At 45.8% G+C, this 20,620-nt stretch overlaps 1 protein-coding gene across 1 annotated transcript in view; it reads right to left on the reverse strand.

Moving 5' to 3' along the window:
* Positions 1 to 20,620, reverse strand: part of LOC140426923 (glutamate receptor ionotropic, delta-2-like) — a 758,287-nt gene that overhangs the window by 430,892 nt on the left and 306,775 nt on the right. The window lies entirely within an intron of this gene.

The raw sequence follows: 20,620 nt of genomic DNA on the forward strand, positions 1-20,620 counted from the left end.
TTCAGCTCTGGGATTAACCTAGTGAATCTCCTCTGCACACCCTCCAGTGCCAGTACGTCCTTTCTCAAGTAAGGAGACCAAAACTGAACACAATACTCCAGTTGTGGCCTCACTAATACCTTATACAATTGCAGCAGAACCTCCCTAGTCTTAAACTCCATCCCTCTAGCAATGAAGGACAAAATTCCATCTGCCTTCTTAATTACCTGTTGCACCTGAAAACCAACTTTTTGCGACTCATGCACTAGCACACCCAGGTCTCTCTGCACAGCAGCATGTTTTAATATTTTATCATTGAAATAATAATCCCTTTTGCTGTTATTCCTACCAAAATGGATAACCTCACATTTGTCAACATTGTATTCCATCTGCCAGACCATAGCCCATTCACTTAGCCTATCCAAATCCCTCTGCAGACTTCCAGTATCCACTGCACTTTTTGCTTTACCACTTATCTCAGTGTCGTCTGCAAACTTGGACACATTGCCCTTGGTCCCCAACTCCAAATCATCTATGTAAATTGTGAACAGTTGTGGGCCCAACACTGATCCCTGAGGGACCCCACTAGCTACTGATTGCCAACCTGATAAACACCCATTAATCCCCACTCTTTGCTTTCTATTAATTAACCAATCCTCTATCCATGCTACTACTTTCCCCTTAATGCAATGCATCGTTAACTTATGCAACACCCTTTTGTGTGGCACCTTGTCAAAGGCTTTCTGGAAATCCAGATATACCACATCCATTGGCTCCCCGTTATCTACCGCACTCTTAATGTCCTCAAAAAATTCCACTAAATTAGTTAGGCACGACCTGCCCTTTATGAATCCATGCTGCGTCTGCCCAATGGGACAATTTCCATCCAGATGCCTCGCTATTTCTTCCTTGATGATAGATTCCAGCATCTTCCCTACTACCGAAGTTAAGCTCACTGGCCTATAATTACCCGCTTTCTGCCTACCTCCTCCTTTTTTAAACATTGGTGTCACATTTGCTAATTTCCACTCCGCCGGGACCACCCCAGAGTCTAGTGAATTTTGGTAAATTATCACTAGTGCATTTGCAATTTCCCTAGCCATCTCTTTTAGCACTCTGGGATGTATTCCATCAGGTCCAGGAGACTTGTCTACCTTTAGCCCCATTAGCTTGCCCATCACTACCTCCTTGGTGATAACAATCCTCTCCAGGTCCTCACCTGTCATAGCCTCATTTCCATCAGTCACTGGCATGTTATTTGTGTCTTCCACTGTGAAGACCGACCCAAAAAACCTGTTCAGTTCCTCAGCCATTTCCTCATCTCCCATTATTAAATCTCCCTTCTCATCCTCTAAAGGACCAATATTTACCTTAGCCACTCTTTTTTGTTTTATGTATTTGTAGAAACTTTTACTATCTGTTTTTATATTCTGAGCAAATTTACTCTCATAATCTATCTTACTCTTCTTTATAGCTTTTATAGTAGCTTTCTGTTCTTCCCTAAAGATTTCCCAGTCCTCTAGTCTCCCACTGATCTTTGCTACTTTGTATGTTTTTTCCTTCAATTTGATACTCTCCCTTATTTCCTTAGATATCCACGGTCGATTTTCCCTCTTTTTACCGTCCTTCCTTTTTGTTCATATAAACCTTTTGCTGAGCACTGTGGAAAATCACTTGGAAGGTTCTCTACTGTTCCTCAACTGTTTCACTATAAAGTCTTTGCTCCCAGTCTACCTTAGCTAGTTCTTCTCTCATCCCATTGTAATCTCCTTTGTTTAAGCACAAAACACTAGGGCTTGACTTTACCTTCTCACCCTCTATCTGTATTTTAAATTCCACCATATTGTGATCGCTCCTTCCGACAGGATCCCTAACTATGAGATCCTAAATCAATCCTGTCTCATTACACAGGACCAGATCTAGGACCGCTTGTTCCCTCGTAGGTTCCATTACATACTGTTCTAGGAAACTATCGCGGATACATTCTATAAACTCCTCCTCAAGGCTGCCTTGACCGACCTGGTTAAACCAATCAACATGTAGATTCAAATCCCCCATGATAACTGCTGTACCATTTCTACATGCATCTGTTATTTCTTTGTTTATTGCCTGCCCAACCATAATGTTACTATTTGGTGGCCTATAGATTACTCCTATCAGTTACTTTTTCGCCTTACTATTCCTGATTTCCACCCAAATGGATTCAACCTTATCCTCCATAGCACCGATGTCATCCCTTACTGTTGCCTGGATGTCATCCTTAAATAACAGAGCTACACCACCTCCCTTACCATCCACTCTGTCCTTCCGAATAGTTTGATACCCTCGGATATTTAACTCCCAATCGTGACCATCCTTTAACCATGTTTCAGTAATGGCCACTAAATCATAGTAATTCACGATGATTTGCGCCATCAACCCATTTACCTTATTCCGAATACTACGAGCATTCAGGTAAAGTACACTTATGTTGGCTTTTTTACCTCTGTTCTGAATCTTAACACCTCGATCAGTAACCTCTCCTAAGTTATATTTCCTCTTAGCCTTTCTCCTAATTTTCCTTGTCGTCGAACCCATATCTTCATGTAACAACCTGCCGCGTCGCTTACCATTAATGTTTTCACTTCCCATTTTATTTCTTTTAGTATTCCTGGTCCTATTCACTGAGCTCCCCTCAGTCACTGTGCCTTGTACTGTCGCCCTTTTTGATTTTTGACAATGGCTTCTCTGCCTTACACTTTCCCCCTTACTGCCTTTTATTTCTATCCCTTTTTTACTACCTTCCAACTTCCTGCATCGGTTCCCATCCCCCTGCCACATTAGTTTAAACTCTCTCCAACAGCTCTAGCAAACACCCCCCCTAGGTCATCGGTTCCAGTCCTGCCCACGTGCAGACCGTCCGGTTTGTACTGGTCCCACCTCCCCCAGAACCAGTTCCAATGTCCCAGGAATTTGAATCCCTCCCTCTTGCACCATCTCTCGAGCCACATATTCATCCTCTCTATCCTGACATTCCTACTCTGACTAGCTCATGGCACTGGTAGCAATCCTGAGATTACTACCTTTGAGGTCCTACTTTTTAGTTTAACTCCTAGCTCCCTAAATTCAGCTTGTAGGACCTCGTCCCGTTTTTTACCTATATCGTTGGTGCCTATGTGCACCACGACAGCTGGCTGTTCACCCTCCCCCCCCCCCCCCCCCCCAGAATGTCCTGCAGCCGCTCCGAGACATCCTTTACCCTTGCACCAGGGAGGCAACATACCATCCTGGAGTCTCGATTGCGTCCGCAGAACCGCCTGTCTATTCCCCTTACAATTGCGTCCCCTATCACTATAGCCCTGCCATTCTTCTTCCTGCCCAGCTGCGCAGCAGAGCCAGCCACGGTGCCATGAACCTGGCTGCTGATGCCTTCCCCTGGTGAGCCATCTCCCTCAACAGTATCCAAAGCGGTATATCTGTTTTGCAGGGAGATGACCGCAGAGGACACCTGCACTGCCTTCCTAATCTTGCTCTGTCTTTTGGTCACCTATTTTCTATCTCCCTCAGTACCTTTCACCAGCGGTGTGACCAACTCACTAAACATGCTATCCACGACTTCCTCAGCATCGCGGATGCTCCAAAGTGAGTCCATCCGCAGCGCCAGAGCCGTCCAGTGGTCTAACAGGAGCTGCAACTGGACACACTTCTTGCACGTGAAGGAGCCAGGGACAGTGGACGTGTCCCTGAGCTCCCACATCGCACACGAGGAGCATGACACGGGTCTGATATCTCCTGCCATGTCTTAAACCTTCGGTTAACTTCAACAACTACAATTTCAACAAAAAAAAAACAAAGAAAAAATAAATAAATATACCAATGAAAAGAAACAGAAAAACAGAAACACTACTTACCAGTCACTTATCAGGGATAAAAAGCACCTCCTCCCCCTCAAGCTTCGAATTCCTACCTAGATTCAAATTCCCAAACTCACTCTTTGCTGCCTCACTCTGGCTGTCTTCTCTCTGGCTCTCCTGGGAGTCCACTCCAAGTGCCGTACCATTTGGTGCCCATTTGTGGGGAGCAGTACTAAACTGCACTCACCTAAAGTTTCCGAGGCGAAGAATTTAGATCCCAAGATCTCGGTAGATCAGTTGAGTGCATATTAGAGTGAGACTAGCTAATCACTCTAATACGCAAATGTGGCAAGCACCGATCCCGCCCACAATGGGTGGGATTCAGAATGTGACATCTCATGAGATCCCATTGGAAGAGGGATCTCCCGGCATCAACAGGCTGTGTTGGGCCCCCAACTGGGGGTGCCGCTGGTAGATCGTGTCCTATATTCATATTCTCTTCTCGATCTAAAAGCGCACCTATTTATGCAGCATAAACTCAGTTGGTTATTCCACATTGGGAGGTTAAGAAATGTTTGTGGTGAAGGAGGCTGAGGGGGTGGTGGGGATAACAAGTGAGAGCTAGGGAAGAACATTTTGTGCAAGGCCACGATGAGCACTGCTGCACCTCCTCCTGCCTCAAAAAACTTTTTATCAAAGACTTAAGTATTTTTATGAAGGATCCATCAGCCCCCAAAGATTAGATATTGGGAGGCCGCAACAGACAGAGAAATGGAATTGATAGATGCCATGATACACTTCCAATTTTTCAATGTAAATTAAAATCCTACAATAAAAAGCAATTAGCCTGTTTTAGATGAGAGTACTGAACACAAAGTTGATTCAAGCCAGCCAATGGGTGCTCATGATTCCGCTCAGACTTTCAGCTACCAGTCACCTGTTTTCAGTTGAAAAAAGGATGGCCAGCAGTTGAAAATCTCCTTATTACTCAATTAATCCCATAACTGTTAATACATCCCTTTCATCAGTACATTGAGTTCATTTGCCTGCTCTCACTTTCTTCAATGTTGCATTACGAAGGTTGTTGCTTGGAATTTCGATTTGGGCTTCTGCTCCAAAAGATACCACAGGCCACAGATTCACCGTCTTGCAGGAGGCTCGCAGGTAGCTGTCATGGAGCTCGCAGCTCCAGCTGCCGATATGCCCCCCCACACTCCCGGGTCAGAGGACACGCATGTGCAGGGAGGCAGTCTCCAGCGGCCGGGCCGTGCTCCATGGCAGACTCAGCCTGCGGAACTGGATCGCTGAAATAGTGCCCCGCATCGGCCGCTCGTCTGACCCGGATTGCCCGCACACATAGCCCCCAGTCCCGAATAAGGCCCGCCCTGCCATCCGATTGCCCGCCCCCGACTGTGGCGGCTGCGGACTGAGACCTCAGCTGCCTCGCGAATTTCCCAAATGACAGGACCACATTAGAAACACACCGTCGGGAATTCAGCCGATCGGGATGGAGAATAGCGGGGCGGGCCTCAGGCAATGGCCTGAGGCAGTGGATACTCAGCGCGGCGTACTCGTCGGGGGGAGGGGGGGTGGGTGGCAGGGGGGAGTATCGCGGAACTGGCAGGGGTCACGATTTTGTGCGGGAAAATGGATTCTCCACCCCATCGCCGAAGGCAATTTTGCCATTGGGGTGCACAGAATCCAGCCCCACAACTTTATTATCCATATGTTAAGGTACCTATGGTACCATAGCGTATGTGTTTAATCTAATGAACTATTAATATCTTGAAAAGCGATTTCATAACTTATTGTTCCACGATCATACACTTCCAGTGCTTATGTTCTGTTGATAAAACCATCATGCCACACATAATGCTGCAAGAGGCCAATTACTATATGCTAAACTTGACATTATAATTATAATTTATTTTAATTGAGAAAATTTTGTCTCTCTTTTGGTGTTAATTATGTTTTTTATAATTTGGATTCATTGTTATTTCCTTCACAATCACATTTTGAATTTCCTCATCAAAACTTTAATTCAGTAAGAATTAAAACCTGATTTTAGATTTGAACGTATTATTGCTGTATTTTGTCTGCAAGGTATCCAGAATGAATTAAATAACAACATATCTTATTTATTTAAGATTGCATTTCATTAAATTAAACTATGAACGATTTCCTAAATTGTAATCATCTGAAGGAGTAATTATTTTAAATATTTGGTGTGTTACCTTTTCATAAACAATTCTTGTTGAATTATTTTTTGGCTGTTTCAATGCATTGTGTCATGTGAACATTAATAAAGACACTTCATATTAATCTAGATATACATCTTAAAATTAAGTCACACAAGCTTACATACTTTCAATTATCTTGTAATTATATTCAGGACAACGTGGGAGAAATGGAATTTGATTCATGGGCACTGGTACTTGGAAAAGCGGAAGCTGTCTCATTGGGAAAGTCTTCAACTGAACCATGTGGAGACCAGTGTTTTGGTGAGCCATGAAACCAGGGCAGTGGAGGGGGGTTTTGAACTAAATATTGTGGGAAATGGATCAAGCAAGGGAAGATGTGATAAAGGGAGAGGACCGACAAGAGAGCAAGATAGCAACAAGTGCAATGATAATCAAAACATGGCAGGAAGGGACAGAGTATACAAACCTAAGAGTGCACAGCAGATAAGACTAGAGGTTACAGAAAGACTGACGTAAAGGCATCCGAATGCCCATAGCATTCATAACAAAACGGATGAAATGCCAGCTCAAATAGAAATAAATATGTATGATCTGATAGCCATCCACAGGGACATGGCTGTAAGATGACAAAGTTTGGGACCTGAATATTTAAGAGTATGTGAAATCTCAAAAGTAAAGGAAGCTGGGAAAGGTGGTAAAGTAGCTTTGTTAATGCAGGATGGCATTTATGCAATATTTAAAAAAGAAAAGAATGACGAGAAAAGTAATAAGGAGGGAAAATTAGAGTATGAGAGAAAGCCAGCTAGAAATATAAAAACAGATTAAAAGTTTTTACAGGTATTCAAAAAGGAAAAGAGTAACTAAAGTGAGCATTAGTCCTTCAGAGAATCAGTCTGGGGAATTAATAATAGGAAATAAGTAAGTGGCCAATGCAGTGAACAGATATTTTTTGTCTGTCTTTAGTAGATCCAAATAACATCCCAAAAATAATTGTAAATCAAATGGTGAAAGGGAGGGAGAACGTAAAACAAATGCAACCACCTGGTAAAGGGTATTGAGACAATTATTAGAACTAAAGGCTGACAAGCCAGCCGATAAGTGGTGAGCACTGCTGCCTCACAGCTCCAGGGACTTGGATTCAATTCCGGTCTTGGGTAACTGTCTGTGTGGAATCTGCACTTTCTCCCCGTGGCTGCTTTGGTTTCCTTCTACAATCCAAAAATGTATAGGTTAGGTGGGTTGACCATTCTAAATTACCCTTTAGTGTCCAAAGGTTTGGTGGGGTTACAGGGATGTGGCAGGGGAGTGGGCCTGGGTATGGTGCTCTTTCAGAGGGTCGGTGCAGTCACGATGAGTCAAATTACCTCCTTCTGCACTGTAGTATTCTATAATTCTATGAAGTCCCCAGGGCTTGATGAACTTTATCCTAGGGTCTTAAAAGAAGTGGCTGCTGAGATAGTAGATGCATTGGTTTTAAATTTTCTAAATTTCCTAGGTTCTGGAAAGGTTCCATCAGATTGGAAAATAGTGAATGCAACTCCTTTATCCAAGAAAGGAGAAAAAGCAGAAAACTACAGACTAGCTTAACATCTGTCATAGGGAAATGCTAGAATCTATTGATAAGGAGATCAGAGCAAAGCACTTAGAAAATATGAATGCAATCAGGCAGAATCAACATCGTTCATGAAAGGAAAATGGTGTTTGGCCAATTTATTCGAGTTCTTTGGGAAGGTAACAAGCAACATAAAGTCGAATCTTGCACTTGAATTTCCAGAAGGCATTTGATAAGGTGCTACATCAAAGGTTGCTATACAAAAAGGAGCTCATGTTTTAGGGAGGATAACACATCAGCATGGATTCAGGATTGGTTAGCTAACAGGATATAAAGTAGGGATAAATCAATAATTTTTGGCTTGAGAGGATGCAACAAGTGGAACTCCACAGGGATCAGTGCCAGGGCCACAAATATTTACAAATTATATCAATGACTTAGAGGCAGGGACTGAATGTATGGTGACTAAATTTGCTGATGACGCCAAGATAGGTAGGAGAGTAGGTTGTGACCAGGGCATGGGCAGTCTGCAAAGGGATATAGATAATCTGAGTGGGCAAAAATTTGGCAGATGATGTATGATGTGGGAAAATGTGAACTTGTCCAAGAATAGAAAAGCAGCAAATTATTTACATGGAGAAAGATTGTAGTAGTCAGTGGTACAGAGATGCCTGGGTGTACGGGTACATGAATAACAAATTGAGGACAGGATTTTCCAGTCACCTGCCCAGAGACTGGAAATTCCCGCCCGAGGTCAACAGGCCTTTAAATGGTGCATCAAATTTTCCGTCCCGTCCGCAACGATTCCTGCTATACCTCCTGCAGAAGACTCCTTTTGCCTTACTTTTCTGGAGTGGGTGAGCATGAAAACTCTTACGGTAATTCACACTTGCAAAGTTTGAGTACTCCAGCACACTTTTTATCTACTCTGTTAACATCAAGTGCACAGATTGTTTATAGTTATCTCAAAATGACTCAAATGTTATGTGTACTTTAGAGCTAAACTGGAGTGGTCAAAGTAGCAGCTGGTGAACTCCATTCTGGTTTGTGGGAAAGGATGAGTCAATTGATCAAGAATATTACATATTTTTAATTAAGTGTGTTCAGCAGGTTTACAGTCTGTTGAAAAAGAAACTAATTCAGCTTCTAAAGCAATTTTTGACGAGTGGGATTAATAACACTGGAGCTGACAATGACATTTACATTTTGTACACCAACACCCATTGACAATTAAATGCTGGGAAGTGAAGGGGGGACACTTTTGTTCCTTCCTTTGATATGTATATTATCTAAAATTATCCTTTATTATATAAAAATATCCTTTGTAAAAAATTATTTGCCATACTAATGAAAATTCAAAATTTATAATAGCCATAGGAAAGCCTGAATCTACTCGTCCATCCCAGTAGGCCTCTCTGGTGATTTCACTGATGGAGATTATCCCTTCATTTTAGGACTGCTAAATACAAACTAGCAAGCAAATAACTTTATACTTTTTTCCACGGCTGCTGCGGAATGACCTAACTCATGATACTAACCTAATGTACCAGCCTAATTAAATGAAATCATACTCATATAGATCGGTTAAGTAGATAACATTGAATACCCCTTCAAGACTGATCTACACATTCCAGATACAATAGCAAATTTGCAGGTGAATAATTCCCTGGCTAAATACATCCCAGGTCTGAAAATGGCATATCAGAGTTCAGCATCTAGGATTAAAGGATAAGAATATGCTGGAAGCCCTTTTATCTCACAAAATAAGAGAATACATGCCACCTAAACAGGAAGTAATATCGTTATGAAGATCAAGGACTATGATTTATTAACCAGAAAAGCCTATGTCTGGGAATTGAGATTTCTACCATCCCCTTTGGCCCAGAATTCAACAACTGTGATCCAGGAGCCCTTTTGTCACACTAAGTTTCTCATCCTGCAGAAGATCACCGCTGATTTACCAACTCTCTCTCCAATACAATGCATGGAGAAATCCAAGTGCACTTGATCATAGGCAGGCACAAGAGAGAAACAGTCATATTAAGTTAATTTCTTTATAAAATCAGTTTTGTGCGCTTCTGCTCATTCACCATGAATTAGATATCATCCAGCACAAAAAAACTACCGCTTCAAGGTAAGACACTACGTGCAAAATCCAGCACTACCTCAGATTCCAGAAAGAGCCAACCCTCATGTGATTCGTCCTCCACTTTCTGACAGATTCCAGCAGCCACATAACTTACGCCTCAAGTTCCTCTCCATGGCAAAACACAACAAAGGAAGTCTGAATGGAGTCTGGTTGAAACAAATGAAGGCGGAATATGGATATATCGAGACAAAACGTCAATACTGTCACATTCAACAACATGCAGGGGAGTTAATTCAAGAAATGTTGATAGTGAGATATAAAGTAAAGTGGGAACAGCCTCCTGTGGAGCACAGACATTGACATAGACATGTTGGGCTGAAGGGCTTGTTTCTGAATTGTAAAATTCTATGTAAAGATCACACACAATATATATCCGTACCCTTAACTGTTTGAAAGAGTCACTCTTGCATTCATCTATTTTGCATATTTCTATCCACCTTTCTTTCGGAAAACAGAATTCCTTATATACCATGTGCTTTGTTTAACCGAGATGTCTAAATGTGTTGACAGAAAATAGCTTTGCAAATACCTTTCTTTTGAAAGGGGTATACACTCCCATTTTTGCTGACTTTCCTGAATCAAGGGCAAAATTCTCTGCTGCCTGCTGCTGGTAGCTGGGTACCCGATGTGGCGGAGAATCGGGAGTCTGGGGTAAAAATGGGGTTGGCGCTCTGGCCCCCTTCTGCGAGGCAGAATCAGGGTTCATGCCTGCCCACCAGCGGGAGGATGCAAATGAGTGTTAATGGCCCATTTACATCCTCTTAGAAGACGGGGCACCATATTTTCCGGTCCTCTGGGCCGGGAATCACGTGGGTGAGAATTACTACTGGTATTTACCAGTGTGGCCTTGTCGTGGTGGACCTCGGGGTGCGACAAGAAGGTAACCCGTGATATTTTTCGCTGCCCCTGTCTGGACTGCTCTCTACTTCTAGACAGTGGTCACTTTTCTGGTGGGCTTCCTGACAGGGATCTCTTTTCAGCGCGGTTTCCTGACAAGTTTATCTTTTCTGGGGGTCTTGGGGAGGTCTCCTTATTTTGGGGGTCTCTGTGGGGGGGTGGGGGGGGGATATCCTTATTTAGGGCATCTCTGTGGGCGTCCCTTTATTTAGTGGATCTCTGTGGGTGGTCTCCTTATTTCGAGGGTCTCTGTGGGGGGGGACTTTATTTTGGGGGTCTGTGGGGGGGGGGGGGGGTCCCATTATTTAGGGAGTCTCTGGGGGGTCCCTTTATTTAGGAGGCCTTGAGGGGAGGGTTGTGTCGGGTCACCCCACCTGTACATGGGGTAAGAAGGGGCCTGGAAAATCCAGGGATGGGGGGGGTGCTGAATTACGATGTGGGGGGGGAGCAGGGTAGGGGGCTGATTTGCGATGGGGGGGGGGTGGTGTCCATCCGCTGGCCCTCTCGGAATCTCCATGCAAAATGGCGGCCCGATATCAGGATTCCCTCGGGAATCACTCATAATCCTTGGCATGCATAAATTTGCATGGCGAAGGATAATGAATTGCTTCCTGCTCTACGCTCCACCTCTGGTGGGAGGACATAGTCTCCCAAATGGAGAATCTCACCCTCTGTCTCAACGAAGAGTCCTCGCAGACTTGGCACCCCGTGGAGAAGGAGGACACCTGCTCCCGGTGGCTGTGAAGGTCTCCGCAGCCTTGAACTTTATGCCATCAGTTCATTTCCGGGCTCAAGCAGGGTCTTTTGTGGTAGCAACAGCCCACAAGTGCACCTGTGAGGTCATGGATACCCTGTATGCCCGGGCAGCAGAGTATCTGTGGTGATATGCATCACCGTATATAGACAAGGGGTTAATGTAAATACACTACAACTAAGTAAACTCTAGAGGGAGCACTGGAGATGTCATGATGTGCAAACATGCAGCAATGAACACTTAGAATAGGACACAACCAATGAGCAGTCAAGACACCCAGAGGTGGCATTACCACAAGGGGGCATTACACAACCCATATAAAAGGACAGGGCTCACATGCTCTGCCTCTTTCCGCAGACCCACAACTAGAGAGTACATCAGGGTTGATCCAAAGCATCACACCCAGCACGTGGCTTAGAGCAGACTGGTTTAGTTAGACTGAGTTACTACAGTTGGATTAGCAGGAGAGTCGAACTCATTTAAGAACTGTGTTAATAGTTCAATAAACATATTGAACTCATTACAAAGTCTGGACCTTCCTTTGTCAAAGCATACATCAAGGAAGCAGCTTATGCTACACGAAGAAGCATAACACAACATATCTCAACATTGAGCTGGACCAAACCCACCAAGATGCCCGGCAACAGGATTCGCCACCATCTCCAGGATGCTTGAGGTCCAGGGGAAATTAATGACACGTCTGCCGCCTTGCGCTCACCGGGACATCAGGGAGTGCCCTTCTTTAACAGGAAGAAGTTCCACTCCCTGAATGTTCAACTCATGTGCGACCACCGCCTCCCGATCATGCACGTGTGTGCATGCTTCCCAGGGAGGGTGCATGACAGTTACATCCTGGGATGCTTGGAGATCACTGGCATCTTCGAGGACCACCTGAGGCTGACAGGGACATTTTATCTTGGACCACTGTGCTGGGGGTGCGGGGACTGGGGGGAGCAGAGGACAACAGGGGGTGGGGGCACAGGAACGGAGGGTGACAGGGGGTGAGGTGCATGCAGACCTGCTATGAAGATTAACGTGAGAAAGGCTGCACATGTATCAGGTTTAATAGTGAACATTGGACATTTTCATTTCCCCTAGTTATACATCATGACCCCCCACCCCCGACTGCCCCACAGTGCCCCCCAGTCTCGTGCTATGTCTAGGTGTGTCCCCAGGATGCACATCAGAGGTGGAGGCAGCCTGTTGCTTTCCTCGCCCTGTGACCTTAGATGCCCTCGGTGGACATCTTCTGAAGGGCAAGGAGTTGGAGGGCCCCACCCAACTTACCAGTGTTACTGGGTTTCGCCGTGGCACCCTGCTTTGCCTGCTGCCCCTGAGTTGCGCTGGTGTCAGGAATAGGGGGGGTTCGGAAGAACTGGAGATCACCATTGTTTCCTTGTTGGGAAGCCCCAGGTTGGCATCCAGTGCTTCCTCCTTCCTGACAATGCCTGTCGAGCCCTGGGGTTCTCCATGGGATGGAATGAGAACCAAAGGCCTCTGAGTCAACTGGCTCTGCCAGTTCTGGTGCCTTCCCAGTGTCTGCCCATGGTGCCAATGCCCTCTGCAATGCTCCTCAATGACTGGGCCACACTCTGCAGTGCCCCTGACATGTCGATTAAAACATATTAAAATTAAATTAATATAATTTTTAATACATTTGTAAACATTGGCCACATCAAAGAGAGGTCAGTGCAATTAAATCACATGCTTAAGTGATTGGAATGCACTTAGTGCACTTTCATCTCTTTGATCTGGGCAATGTTTGCAAACATTGATATTTCACCACTTCGGCCACTGAAGCGTGAAGGGATATGAATGGATCCAAGCTGCAGATGGCTTTAACGAGCTGTCAATGGAAAGCCATGAATGGATTGCTGACAGTGTATCTGTTTGAACCAGACTCTAACACAGATGCTCTCCTTTGAGGAATGGGCACATGGAGCAGCATGGTAAAATTACAGTTACAATGTTTTCCACAACTCCTGTCTGGACTGCTGTCTAGCTGCCAGACAGGGGTTCCTTTTCTGAGGGGAAATGTCTGTGTGTGTATGGGGGGGGGGGGTGCCTGTGTATAGGGGGGGGGGTTGTTTAGGCAGGGAATCACTGTGGGGGTCTCCCTATTACAGGAGTCCCTGTAGATGCCCCCTATTACAGGGGTCCCTGGGGGGTCACCTTATTGCAGGGGTCCCTGGGGGGTGGTTAGGTTCACCCCGTCTCTGGGGGTGGGGGCACGCAGGCAAGATGGCAGCCCGATATCGGTATTCCCCCGAGAATCCCTCGTATTACAATATACATTAATGATCTGGAAGAAGATACTGAAGGCACTGTTGCTAAGTTTGCAGATGATACAAAGATCTGGAGAGGGACAGGTAATATTGAGGAAGCAAGGGGGCTGCAAACGGACTTGGACAAGCTAGGAGAGTGGGCAATGAAGTGGCAAATGAAATACAATGTGGAAAAGTGTGAGGTTATACACTTTGGAAGGAGGAATTTAGGCATAAACTATTTTCTAAATGGGGAAATGCTTCGGAAAGCAAAAGCACAAAGCGACTTGGGAGTCCTTGTTCTCTTAAGGTTAATGTGCAGGTTCAGTCGGCAGTTAAGAAGGCAAGTGCAATGTTAACATTCATGTCAAGATGGCTACAATACAAGACCAGGGATGTACTTCTGAGGCTATATAAGGCTCTGGTCAGACTCCATTTGGAGTATTGTGAGCAGTTTTGGGACCCGTATCTAAGAAGGATGTGCTGGCCTTGGAAAGGGTCCAGAGAAGGTTCACAAGAATGATCCCTGGAATGAAGAACTTGTCGTATGAGGAACGTTTGAGGACTGTGGGTCTGTACTCATTGGAGTTTGGAAGGATGAGAGGGGATCTTATTGAAACTTACAAGATACTGCGAGGCCTGGATAGAGTGGACGTGGAGAGGATTTTTCCACTTGTAGGAAAAACTAGAACCAGAGGCCACCATCTCAGATTAAAGGGACGATCCTTTAAAACAGAGGTGAGGAGGAATTACTTCAGCCAGAGGGTGGTGAATCTGTGGAACTCTTTGCCACAGAAGGCTGTGGACGCCAATTCACTGAGTGTCTTTCAGACAGAGATAGATAGGTTCTTGATTACTAAGGGGATCAGGGGTTATGTGGAGAAGGCAGGAGAATGGGGATGAAACAATATCAGCCATGATTGAATGGCGGAGCAGACTCGATGGGCCAAGTGGCCTAATTCTGCTCCTATGTCTTATGGTCTTATGGTATTCCATGCCAAGCATAAATTTGCATGGTGTGGACCACTGAATTGTTGCTTTATGAGCTCAAAGGGATCCTAAAATTAGTGCAATTCTACTCGGGCGGGAGAACATGGGGCGGGATTCTCTGATCCTGAGGCTAAGTGTCGACGCCGTCGTAAATGCCATCGCGTTTCACGACAGCATCAACATGCCCTCAGGAGCAGCAATTCTGACCCAGACAGGGTGCCAGGAGCACCAATGCATGCATGCGCAGTGCGACCGGCGGCACTTGCGCATGTGCAGTGGCTCCCTTCTCCGCGCCGGCCCCGACGCAACATGGCGTTGGGCTACAGGGGCCAGCGCGGAGCAAAATAGGCCCCCAGCCCGAGAGGCCAGCCCACCGATCGCTAGGCCCCAATCGCGGGCCAGGCCACAGCGGAGGCTCCCCCCGGGGTCGGACCCCCCTCCCCCCGACAGGCCGCCCCGGATGCATCCATGCCGAGGTCCCACTGGGTAAGACCACACGTGGACGGCGGCGGCGGGGCTCGGAATTTTTGTGCGGCCGCTTGGTCCATCCCGGGCGGAGAATCGCCGGTGGGCGGGGGCCCTGACCGCGCCACACCGACCGCGTCAGCGCCAATGGCGCCGATTCTCCGCTCTCCGGAGAATCGGCGGACGAGCGTCGGGGTGGTGTCGCACGATTTGCGCCCGGCAAAGCGACCCTCTGGCCTGGCCTGGGCTGAGTGAATCCCGCCCATTACCTCCCAAATGGAGATTTCAGCCCGTCACGTTTAAAATTGCCTTTTTTTTCACTTTCCCTGGAGTCCCTTTTCCTCTTTTTCTTAATACAATAGTAAAAATGTGAGAAGAAATGGGTCCGATTTGTGGCCAGAAGGGATTTAGCCATGTGAGTATGGTTGAGGTACCAAATAAAAACCTTGTAGCTGTCTTTATCAAGCAAGAAGAAGCTGCCCAGGTCATAGTGAAATAGAAGGTCATTAATATCCTTGAAAGATGGAAAATTGACAAGGAGGTATTGGTTAAGTTAAAGTATTTAAAGTTGTTGATAGACACCAGGACCAGATGAGATGAATTCAAAGATACTGAGGGAAATGAGAGTGAAAGTTGCCACTGGCCATAATTTTCCAAACTTCCTTGGACTCGGGGTGGTGCTGTGGACTGGATCAATGCAAATGTCACACCTGTGTTCAAAAAAAGGTTTAAAGATATGTTTAGCAACTTCAAACCCATTAGTTTAACCTCGGAGAAGTAGAAACTTCTAAAAACAATAATTTGGGACAAAATTAATAGTCACATGGACAAATGTAGGTTAATTGAGGAAAGCCAGAATTAATTTAAGAGCAAACTAATTTGCTGGATTTCTTTGAGGTAACAAATAGGGTTTATAAGATACAGTAGCAGGATTAGGCCATTCGGCCCATTGAGTCTGCATCGATCCTGTGAAAGACCACCCTATCTAAGCCTAATCCCTGCCCTTTCATCGTAACCCCACCTAACCTGCATATATTTAGACACTTAGGGACAATTTAGCTTGGCTAATCTGCACATCTTTGGACTGTATGAGGAAACCGGGCGGTTAGGTGGATTGGCCACGCTAAATTGCCCCTAAGTGTCTAAATATATGCAGGCTAGGTGGGGTTGCGAGGAAAGGGCAGGGATTGGTCTTAGATAGGGTGGTCTTTCACAGGGTCAGTGCAGACTCGATGGGCCGAATGACCTCCTACTGCACTGTAAGGATTCTATGATCTGGAGGAAACATTGTTTGGGCCCCAATTGGAGTACTGGTTGATGAGGGTAATGTTTTTGAAGTGATGTACATGGATTTCCAAAAGACATACTTTGTGAGCAAAGTTAGAGCTCATGAAATAAAAAGGGCAGAAGCAACATGAATACAAAATTGGCAGAGTGACAGAAAACAAAGAGTATTGGTGAACAGCCATTTCTCATTCTGGTCGAAGGTTAATGGAGTTCCCGAGAGATTGGTGTTCAGACCGTGCTTCCCCTCAAACATATTCATGATCAAACCCTTTGTGTACAGGGCACAATTTCAAAGTTTGTGGATGATAAAAATAACATGGAAATATTGTGTCACGAGGAGGATAATGTTGAGCTTCAAAAGAACTTACACAGGTTGCTGGGATGGGTGGACAAGTCGGTAATGAAATTTAATGCAGAGAAGTATGAAGTGATTCATTTTGATAGGAAGAACGCAAAGAGACAGTATCAAGTAAACGATACAATTTCAGGGTGCAGGAGCAAAGGAACCTGACTGTATATGTGGATAAATCAATGAAGGTGGCAGAACAAATTGAGAAAGTCGAAAATAAAGCATATGGCATCTTGGGCTTTATCAATATGGCATAGAGTAGGGCGGCATGTGGCACAGTGAATAGCACTGGGACTGTGGCGCTGAAGACCCGGGTTCGAATCCCGGTCCTGAGTCACTGACCGTGTGGAGTTTGCACATTCTCCCCATGTCTGCATGGATTTCACCCCCTCAACCCAAAGATTGCAGGTTAGGTGGATTGGCCACGCTAAATTGTCCATTAATTGGAGAAAAAACAATTGGGTACTCTAAATTTATTTAAAAAATAATGGCATAGAGTACAAAAGCAAGGACATTATGTTAAACCTGGGCAGCACGGTGCCACAATGATTAGCACTGCTACCTCACGGCACCAGGGACCCAGCTTTGATTCCGACCTCTGGTGACTGTCTGTGTAAAGTTTGCACATTCTCCTTGTGTCTGCGTGGGTTTCCTCTGGGTGCTCCGGTTTCCTCATACAGTTCAAAGATGTGCAGGTTTAGTGGATTGGCCAAGCTATGTTGCCCCTAAGTGTCTAAATATATGCAGGTTAGGTGGAGTTATGGGGAAAGGGCAGGGATTGGGCTTCGATAGAGTGGTCTTTCGCAGGGCCACTGCAGGCCTGATGGGCTACATAGCCTCCTTCTGCACTGTAGGGTTTCTATGACCGTCGGAAACATTGTTTAGGCCACAACTGAGGTACCACACCCAGTTTAGGGCATTACACTTTAGGAAAGATTGGAAGGCATTAGAGCGGGTGAAGAAAAGATTCATTTGAATGGTTCTGGGGATGAGGAACTTCATTTGGAAAGGAAGATTCGTTAACTTTGGACTGTTCTTGGGAAAAGTAGATTGGGAGGAGATTTGATCGAGCTATTCACAATCACAAGGGATCTGGCCAGAGAAGAAAGGGAGAAATTGTTTTCGCTGGTGGAAGGATCCATTACCAAAGGGTACATACAGATTTAAGCTAAATAGCAGTAATGTCATGAGGAAAATCTTTCCTCAGCAGCACGTGGAATACACTGCCTGAGCGTGTGGTGGAGGCAGGGTAAATTGAGGCTTTTAAAAAGCAATTGAATCATACAATAGTTACAATCTATATCTCACTCTTTATTTCTCTTTCAGTACCTGATTTGACATTGATTTAGCCACTAATGTATAATTACCTTCTCAATTCTTGCGCTCTTACTTTCATATTCCTTCAAATCAGATTTGCTAAAGGAGATAGACAGTTGGCTACACTGGACACACAAATGCTAGATGTCCAGTTTCGCCCACTGCAATATTAGCAGCTTACACTTTCAGCAACTTGCCATGCAAAGAAACTGCAAGAGCAAGTCTACTTTAACAGCAGTGTTCAATACACTCTGAAAGCAAATTATGACCCAAATAAAACCAAGATAAGGAAAACTATGAAAAGTAGACAAAATTATGATTTAAAAAAAAATGTTTTTATTCAGGGTTTTTCATATTATACAAAGCAAAGATGAGCATGAACATATACAGAAAAAATGTATACAGCGGTTGTCTTTCATTATTTAAATTGGTTATCATTTTTTGCTTTTCAATAGGCAGTAAATTTTAGTTGCATCGCTGTTTCCCTCTCCCCTCTTTCTTCCTGACCCCTCCTCCGCATCTAGTCATCTGGCGTGCCCTCTTGCCCTGTTCGGGTCTGTCGGGGTGGCCTGGCGACGTTTATCTTGTTATGTGTGGGACATGGTTGGGCCTCTTTAACCTCCCCTCCCCCCTCTCTTTCTCCCTCCCCCCGCTCTTTTCGTTTGTGTCCATAGTGTTACTGTGGCTTCCCCCTCCTTCTCTCTGGCGTATTAGCTATTGTCTACAAACAGGTCTTGGAACAACTGGGTGACTGGCTCCCACATTTTGGGAAAGCCCTCTTCCGACCCCAGGATGGGGAATTTAATTTTCTCCATCTGGAGAAATTCTGACAGGTCGGACAGCCAGTGTGCAGCTTTGGGTGCTGTTGCTGATTGCCAGCTGAGCAGGATTCTCCGGCGGGTGATAAGGGAGACTAAGGTAAGGGCATCGGCCCTCCTCCCCATGAAGAGGTTGGGCTGTTCTGATACCCCGAAGACTGCCACTCTCGGGCATGGCTCTACCGTCATCCCCACCACCTTAGACTTTGCCTCAAAGAAGACTGTCGAGAACCCGACTAGACTGGGTCAAGACCAGAACATGTGGGTGTCATTGGCCGGGCCTCCTTAGTACCGTTAACATTTGTCTTCCACCTCTGGGAAGAACCTCTTTCGGGTTCTGGTTAAGTGAGCTCTGTGTGCCATTTACAGCTGCATTAGGCTTACCCTTGCACAAGTGGAGGTGGAGTTGGTCTTATGCAGTGTTTCATAGAATCATAGAATTTACAGTGAAGAAGGAGGCCATTCGGCCCATCGAGTCTGCATCGGCTCTTGGAAAGAGCACCCTACCCAAGCCACACCTCCACCCTATCCCCATAACCCAGTAACCCCACCCAACCCCAAGGGCAATTTTGGACACTAAAGGCAATTTAGCATGGCCAATCCACCTAACCTGCACATCTTTGGATTGTGGGAGAAAACCGGAGCACCCGGAGGAAACACACGCACACACGGGGAGGATGTACAGACTCCGCACAGACAGTGACCCAAGCCGGGAATCGAACCTGGGACCCTGGAGCTGTGAAGCAATTGTGCTAACCACTATGGTACCGTGCTGCAGAGTCCCCATTCTATTTCAAACCCTAGGTCTTCCTCCCACCTTTCCTTGGAAGATCGCACTACTCTCACCATGAGGCTGGGCCCCTGCATTCCAGGGTTTCCCGTTGTCCAGGGGACACCCAACATGTCTGGCAACTGTGTATACGCCATGTGGATGAGCCCCTGCACTCCGGGGTTTCCCTTTGTTCAAGGACCTGTTGTAGCCAGCCTAATGCCCTTGCTACTCTTGTTCCTATGTTTCCCCTAAGGCTCTTTCTCCCCCCCCCACCCTCTTTACCCCCCCCCCCCCCTTCCTGTTGCTGTCTCCCCCTGTATTCCCTTCCCCCTGTTTCTTCCCCTAGTTGTCCCCCGCTAGTGATGCGTACCCCTCCTCCCCACTTTGCCAGGCACTTTCTTTTTTGTGGGCGATGCGGCGTGGCCCCCCTTTCACACATGCTTCCTGGTGCTAGCTTTCCCTCGAGTATGGTGGCCTCCATCCCAGGGTCAGCTATAGATCTACCATTCGCCTGCTATCTGTTTCTCCTCCTGCCGTTCTCCAGATCCTTTCCTGTGCTCTGCTGCCCTCACCCTTTCCTCAAAGCAAGGCAATGCAGTCCCGCACAAAGTGGTTGGCTAAGTAAATGAAGTATCTTTGGGTGCTCTTTTCGTCGCTGTTCCTGCTGCTGTTTTTCCAGCCCGTCCTCTGGAACAGATTTGTCCGGTCTGGAGGGGCCGTGAAGAAGTGCTCCTTGCCCTGAAATGTGACCCTGATTTGGGCCGGGTACAGCATCCCAAATTTTACATTGTTTTTGTACAGGTCTGCCTTTGCCCTGTTGAACTCTGCCCAGCGCTTGGCCAGGTCAGCCCTAATGGCATGGTAGATAATAATAATAATCTTTATTGTCACAAGTAGGCTGATATTAACACTGCAATGAAGTTACTGTGAAAAGCCCTGAGATGCCGCATTCCGGCACCTGTTGGGGTACACGGAGGGAGAAATCAGAATGTT

Source organism: Scyliorhinus torazame, chromosome 7 (genome assembly GCF_047496885.1).
Source record: "Scyliorhinus torazame isolate Kashiwa2021f chromosome 7, sScyTor2.1, whole genome shotgun sequence".
In the NCBI taxonomy this organism is placed as follows: domain Eukaryota; kingdom Metazoa; phylum Chordata; class Chondrichthyes; order Carcharhiniformes; family Scyliorhinidae; genus Scyliorhinus; species Scyliorhinus torazame.